At 39.8% G+C, this 6,019-nt stretch overlaps 1 long non-coding RNA gene across 1 annotated transcript; it reads right to left on the bottom strand.

Annotated features, from left to right (window-relative positions):
• Window positions 1-4,196: 4,196 nt before the first annotated feature.
• Window positions 4,197-4,640, bottom strand: LOC306835203. Its single transcript, XR_013780589.1, has 2 exons — window positions 4,397-4,640; window positions 4,197-4,320 (listed from the first exon to the last, which is right to left on the bottom strand). It is a non-coding gene; the product is annotated as an uncharacterized lncRNA (long non-coding RNA).
• Window positions 4,641-6,019: the final 1,379 nt, after the last annotated feature.

Raw genomic sequence — 6,019 nt, 5'->3', positions numbered from 1 at the left:
ATAACACTTTTCAAATCTCGCTCTAAATTTCAGGTAAAAACCAGACAGATATGTTCCAGTGTTGTATAGAGACCTGTTAGGGTTATAAGAATAAAAACATTGTCTATATACTCAAAATGAAAATGAATACCTACCGACCGGCCTGCCTGCCTGTTCATGTCTATATGTCTATATATCTATTAATTAGCTTCATATATTTTGAGTTATTCATCTATCATTTTGAGATAGCTCTTTATCATTTCAGATATAATCAGCCATGAATATTTTATTGTTATTCATTGGAAGTGTCTTATTTTGAATTATGGTAAAACAAATATTATAGTGCAGACCCCCATTTGAGAAACACTGCTGTAGTCTGTTTATAATTTGTGTCAACTGATAATTGAAATGTTCAGAGTTCATCGTGATTCCGGTGAAAGTATGGCTTATAGATTTCACGACTATGTGAATTTAAAATTATTATTATTATTATTATTTATTAGTTATTTATGTTGTATAAAGTATTTATGATACTTGTTTGTATTTTTATTAGTTTTTCATAAATTTGAGTTTATCCTAATTTCAGTAGATTTCAGGATTATGTGAGTTTGAAATCTGATCTATAAATGTTTTTTTTTTATCCCAAGGTGAGAGAGCGCCTTTAATACAGATATAGATATTAAAAAAAAAAAATTTAAAAAAAAAAAGAAGAAACTGTTTATGGGAACATTGTCCGATGTTTTTAGCCTGTTTTGAGACAATATACACCTTTAAAAGACAGTGGTTATAAAGTTAATGATAATTTAAGCACCCATTAATTGCAAATTGAAGGTGTAGTTACTGTCAGAAGTTGAAGATTGCGTTGCGGTTCAAATGCTTTTATTTTGAAGGCTCGTACTGCTCTGTTCCTGTGCCGTTAACCGTAAATGTATCAGACTTCACACAGCTCCGGTCTGAACCCCCCCTGCTGACGTCACTGCTAAAGGACACCGCCAATCACATAATTGAGTATTTTTACAGACCCTGCCATCCTGTCGAGTCCACGTGACATCAGTCATGACTCCAATAAAATATCTTATTATTAGTGAGAATGCTTTTAAGCAGGGCTCCTGACTTTTAAGAATTCAGAATTTAAAAACAAAAAGAAAAAATCAGAACCTCTCCCCCAAATAAATATGAGTGGCCCTTTGTTTTGTTTTAGTGGATTGGACAGCTGTCATTCACACAGTGGGTGCAGCGACACTGAAGGCAGTCTCTGCATGTAAATAAATATTTGTCACCAAATTATATTTGTCACTTAAAACAATTTATTCTCTTCATCACTAAAATTCTTCTCGCTGACATGTTGTTTTTGTGGCACAGATGGCCCAGCGGTTATGTTGCGTGCCCCATGTACGGAGGCTGGAGTCCTCATCGCAGCTGCCGGGGGTTCAAATCTGCCCTGGGCCCTTTGCTGCATGTCATCCTCCCCTCTCTCTTCAGCAGTCAGATCCAATAAAGGCAAAACGCCAAAACGACCTGCAGTGTAAAAGCACTTTGAGTAGTCAGAAGACAAATCACTTTACACGCTCAAGTCCATTCATCATTTTTGTTCTGAACCCATAATTATCCTACCAAATTAACACATAACGTTTCTTTTCCGCGGTAATAGACACCAAATAAAACCCACAGAGCCGTTTGTTTTTTGGATCAGTTTCAATGACAATAATCAACCCAGCTGCTCGTGTGTATTTGCTTTACCCGAGTGGAAAGTTATTCCTGCCTCAGCACTCGAGGACGCAGTGGAAAAATGTGAGAGAAAAACAAACGGAAGATCCTTGAATCCTGTTTAGTCTCCAGGGAGTGTTTACCAGGGAATGCAGCTCCTTATCTTTCCCCCCTCTGAGTGGGATGAAAACTTCAATCTGCTCGATATGGACAGCGTACATATCAACACCCACACACTTCATGTGTCTGGAAACAGTTGTTGACCTCCATTTCACTGATTTTCGTGAAATAGAAGGCTACCACTGTGAGGAGCTGATCCTGATTGGAGGGCTCATATCCTCTCTGGTAATCTACAGCTAGCCGACCTGATCTTACTTCACCCATTTGCATGAAGCTGTGTATCATGAGAAACATGGTAGTAGTGTTGAATGGTCGTGAATCCAGCCCTCATTTTGCCCTGAGACGAGAAAAATATGTTTTTCTTTGCCTAGAAGTTTTCTTCATGTGATGCAATATGACGTTTTTTTTCATTGATAATAGTCGCATTCAAGAATTTAAGACCCGACCCTGAATGTGATAGAAACTCTGAGTCAGGCACAGGAAGTGAAGGTGGTGACCACGTCCAACAGGGCAGCCGAATATCTAACACCCTGAGTCAGATGATATTTTGAGCTGTGACTGTTTGTGATGCAGATTTAGCACTCAGGTGCAAAATCTTATCTCCTCTCCCCCCCCCAACAAAAATAAAGGACGAGGTCAGTCAAATGTAAAAGTCATGGTGGGAAACATGGGATGAAATTCTGCATAGGAGAAGAAAATGAACATTATGAAAGAGTCCTCTTCTAATCTTTAACCAGCTGATGACCATGACTACTCTTCTTTTCATTCTGCACTCCTTCACCTGATCTTTTCACACCTGTTTTCTCCACATTTTGCTTTTACATTTAATGCTCTCACCTTTTGTCTGCATGTTTGAGACTCCTCTGAGTTTGACTGGACTATTGATGATTTCCTGCCTTTGTTCTGACCCTTAAAGCACTTTGTAAACAGTTTTTTAAAGCTGGTGTAAATGAGCAGTTTTCTATAAAAGCAGACAAAGCTTTCTTGGCTAATCCGCATTCCACTGTGTTTTTAACGGATTAATTTAAGGCTGTTTTTATATAAGTATGTATCCTTGTCTTTAAGCAAGCACACCTCAAATCTAGACTTGAGTATTTTGTAAATCAAGGCTACAAAAATTTGTTTTATATTTCACAAAAAGATCCCACATTTTTTTTAAAGTCATGAAGCGATGAACAACAGAGAGCGTGTTGGTGCCCTTGAGCTCAGATAAGAACCATCATGTCGAGATTAAACGTCTTGTTGTTTTTTAATGATTTTAATTAATTTACTATGTTTTCCATGTTCTGTTTTTTAATACATGTGAGAAGAACACAAATTAAGATTTCAGCTTTGAACTGTTCACCTGTTGCTCTGTGAGTCTGCAGTGTTTACTGTGTTTCTATGACTCAGAGTGCCCCCTTGTGGTCTGTTCAGGACATTGCAGGGAAACCAGGATAACTGCATTAAACATGCAAAACGCTCAAATCACACCACTTAAAGTAACATGTTGTATAGAGACACAGCTGGACTGACAGAAAGTCATCTATTATTTGTGAATAAAGTTGATGTTTTCTGGAAGAAGTGCGCTGCTTCGTTTCTTTTGTTTTCAACTGAAGAAATCCAAACATGTAATTTCTGTCAAATATTTTAAATGAACTGATTTAAACAGGATCTTTTGTGTTCATTTTAGGGGTGTAGTTTGATTACATTTACGACCAGATGGTAAAATATAGACTGAGCCACACACGCACGCACGCACGCACACACACACACACACACACACACACACACACACACACACACACACACACACACACACACACACACACAGTCTGTGTATATATGCCTGTAACCACATGTTTGGCATGGTGATTGCGGTTGCTCCGTGTGTTTATTCCACACACACACACACAGTTCTAGTTTAGATAGACTCAATGACAAAATGAGGTGCAGTAAAAAGGGAAACAAGAACGTGTAGAAACTCAAACATTAGTGATCGAGCTCTACAGAGACACCCAGTGGTAAAAAGGTGAACTACAGACAGATTCAACACCACATGCTGCTTCCTGATCGTTTTAATCTTTAAGAGCCTGAGCCATCCCCATCTTTTTACTTTGAATACAAAACAACATACTTAAAGAAGAGAATCACACTTTAGCTGTAAATGTTGCTTGGAAATGACAGTTGTGAAACTTGAAGGAGGTTTATAGCCATTTGCACAGGTACAGGACAGTACAGGTACACATGAATGTACATGTGCATGAATTAATTTCAATATTAACTAAAACTGCAGAGTGTGATTTTCTGGCACAAGTTCACCAACTAACAGCGTGCACATCAAGTGAAAAGCTTGAAGATGTTCTGGTTTTAGGAAGTTGAACCCCAAAATGCAGAGACTTACTCAGGACTACGAGGTTTAACACTTGTTTAATGTTCAACAAAGACACGAGCAGGTAGTGAAGGTAGTGAGCTGACTGGTCAGAAAAACTCTCTGGAAGCTCCGGAAAGGAAAACTGAGGCACACCAGTGAATCTGGACACAAGTACAGGACTAAGTAGGTGCACAAAAAATGATCCAAACAGGAGTGTGAAGTGCAAGGTGCCACTACCGAACAAGATAGACTTATCTGGCAGAGTAACGGAGAGAAGACCAGGTTCAGAGGAGGTGATTACTGATTGGTCAGGTGTGCCTCGTCTGCTGAGTGGAGAAACCAGCCACGCCCCCTTGTCACTCACATACCTGCAGGAGGCAGAAACAGAAGGGGGAGGGGGAGAAGGAGGACAAACACCAACAAACCTCCAACTGAAACAAAACTGAACTGAATCATCACAGAAGAGGTTGAAAAGCTCCAGCAGCACTTTAAGTACGAAGATTAACTTTATTAAACTGAGTTATTTCTCATCGAGGTCATGACCCAGAGGAAGGCCACACATTTGTTCAACTTGAAACGTATTAGTTTATATTTTAGACAATTATAACGAGGGGGCCTGGTTTATAATTTAAAGGAAAAAAAAGAATACGTGGTACGAAGTGCCCTTCAAAGGAACCATCGAGGGACTGACATGGATTATAATCCTTGGCTGTAAATGCAGGTTGTTTGTGTCATATTTTTCCCTTTCCAAACAAACATGAAATAAATAAATAAAGGTGAATAAAAGTTTTGAAAGTTTTGGATGACTAAACTACTGTTTAAACATGAACATCGCACATTGGTTGCAGCAATGCAAACTAAATCCCATCATCTTCCTCTCATTGTGTTTTCAAAGCCCTGACAATAACGGAGGACGGATGACGTGTTCACATTGTTTCATAGCTCTGCAGATCGTCTCGGTGTTTCTTCGTCTCCTCCGTGCTCGGCTGATTCATTAATTCATGTGAAGTTTAGCGGTGTGAGATGATCAGGTTTCAGAAGATGCAGAAAGGATCTAATGGAGTTGCTGGGATACAAATCTCTTCTGGTAATTGTGCGTGAAGGAGACGCAGTGAAAATTGTGTTAAGAGTCTAATTTGCTCGCGGGTGATAACGGGGGACTGAGCACTGCTGCTGTTTATCTGAAGATGTGCAAATGTTTAATGATCTTTATCATCACAAATGATTGCTAATATTCTTTCCTTTGTCTTTGGGAAATATTTCCATATATAAAACTAACTCACTGAGTATATTCCCCTCACTCACAGTTTGCTGAATGACGTAATCCTGCCTCTGACCCAGATATAGATCCCAGTGTCCTCGCTCTAAAGATGTTCAATACCTGTGATGAACACATGGGATATACTGTATAAGAAACAATCAATATGTTATTTAGATAAGTATCTGAATGCAAAAGGGGGCAAGAAGCATTGCACATCCTTGACTCCTTCCCTTGCCTCCTATTGGTGTCTTAGTCCCTTAGAACAGGGGTTCACAATCTGTGCCGTGCCATGAGCTGCAAGCCATCAGAGCAGGGACGGACTTCCTGTTTCCACCTCGTGATAGACCACCTGATAATGATGATGAGCCAGTTAAGGTGCTAGGATGGAAGAGGATGTTGTCAGTCTGCTGGTCTGGGAGGATGGACGGGCCGAGTTGATCACGGTCCAGACTGGAGCTGGACCAACGAGATGAAGGGATGAGAAGAGGAGAAGGGAGGGTGGAGTGGGATGGCTCAGCACAAGTCGACTTGTCAGGTGACTGAAGGTGTGGTCGTGCTCCGGAGCCTAAGTTAAATATCCACCATTCATTACACGTTAC

This window comes from Symphodus melops (genome assembly GCF_947650265.1).
Source record: "Symphodus melops genome assembly, chromosome: 14".
Taxonomy (NCBI): domain Eukaryota; kingdom Metazoa; phylum Chordata; class Actinopteri; order Labriformes; family Labridae; genus Symphodus; species Symphodus melops.
Note: the sequence above shows the minus strand (reverse complement) of the source record. Positions and strands in the feature narration are given on the sequence as shown.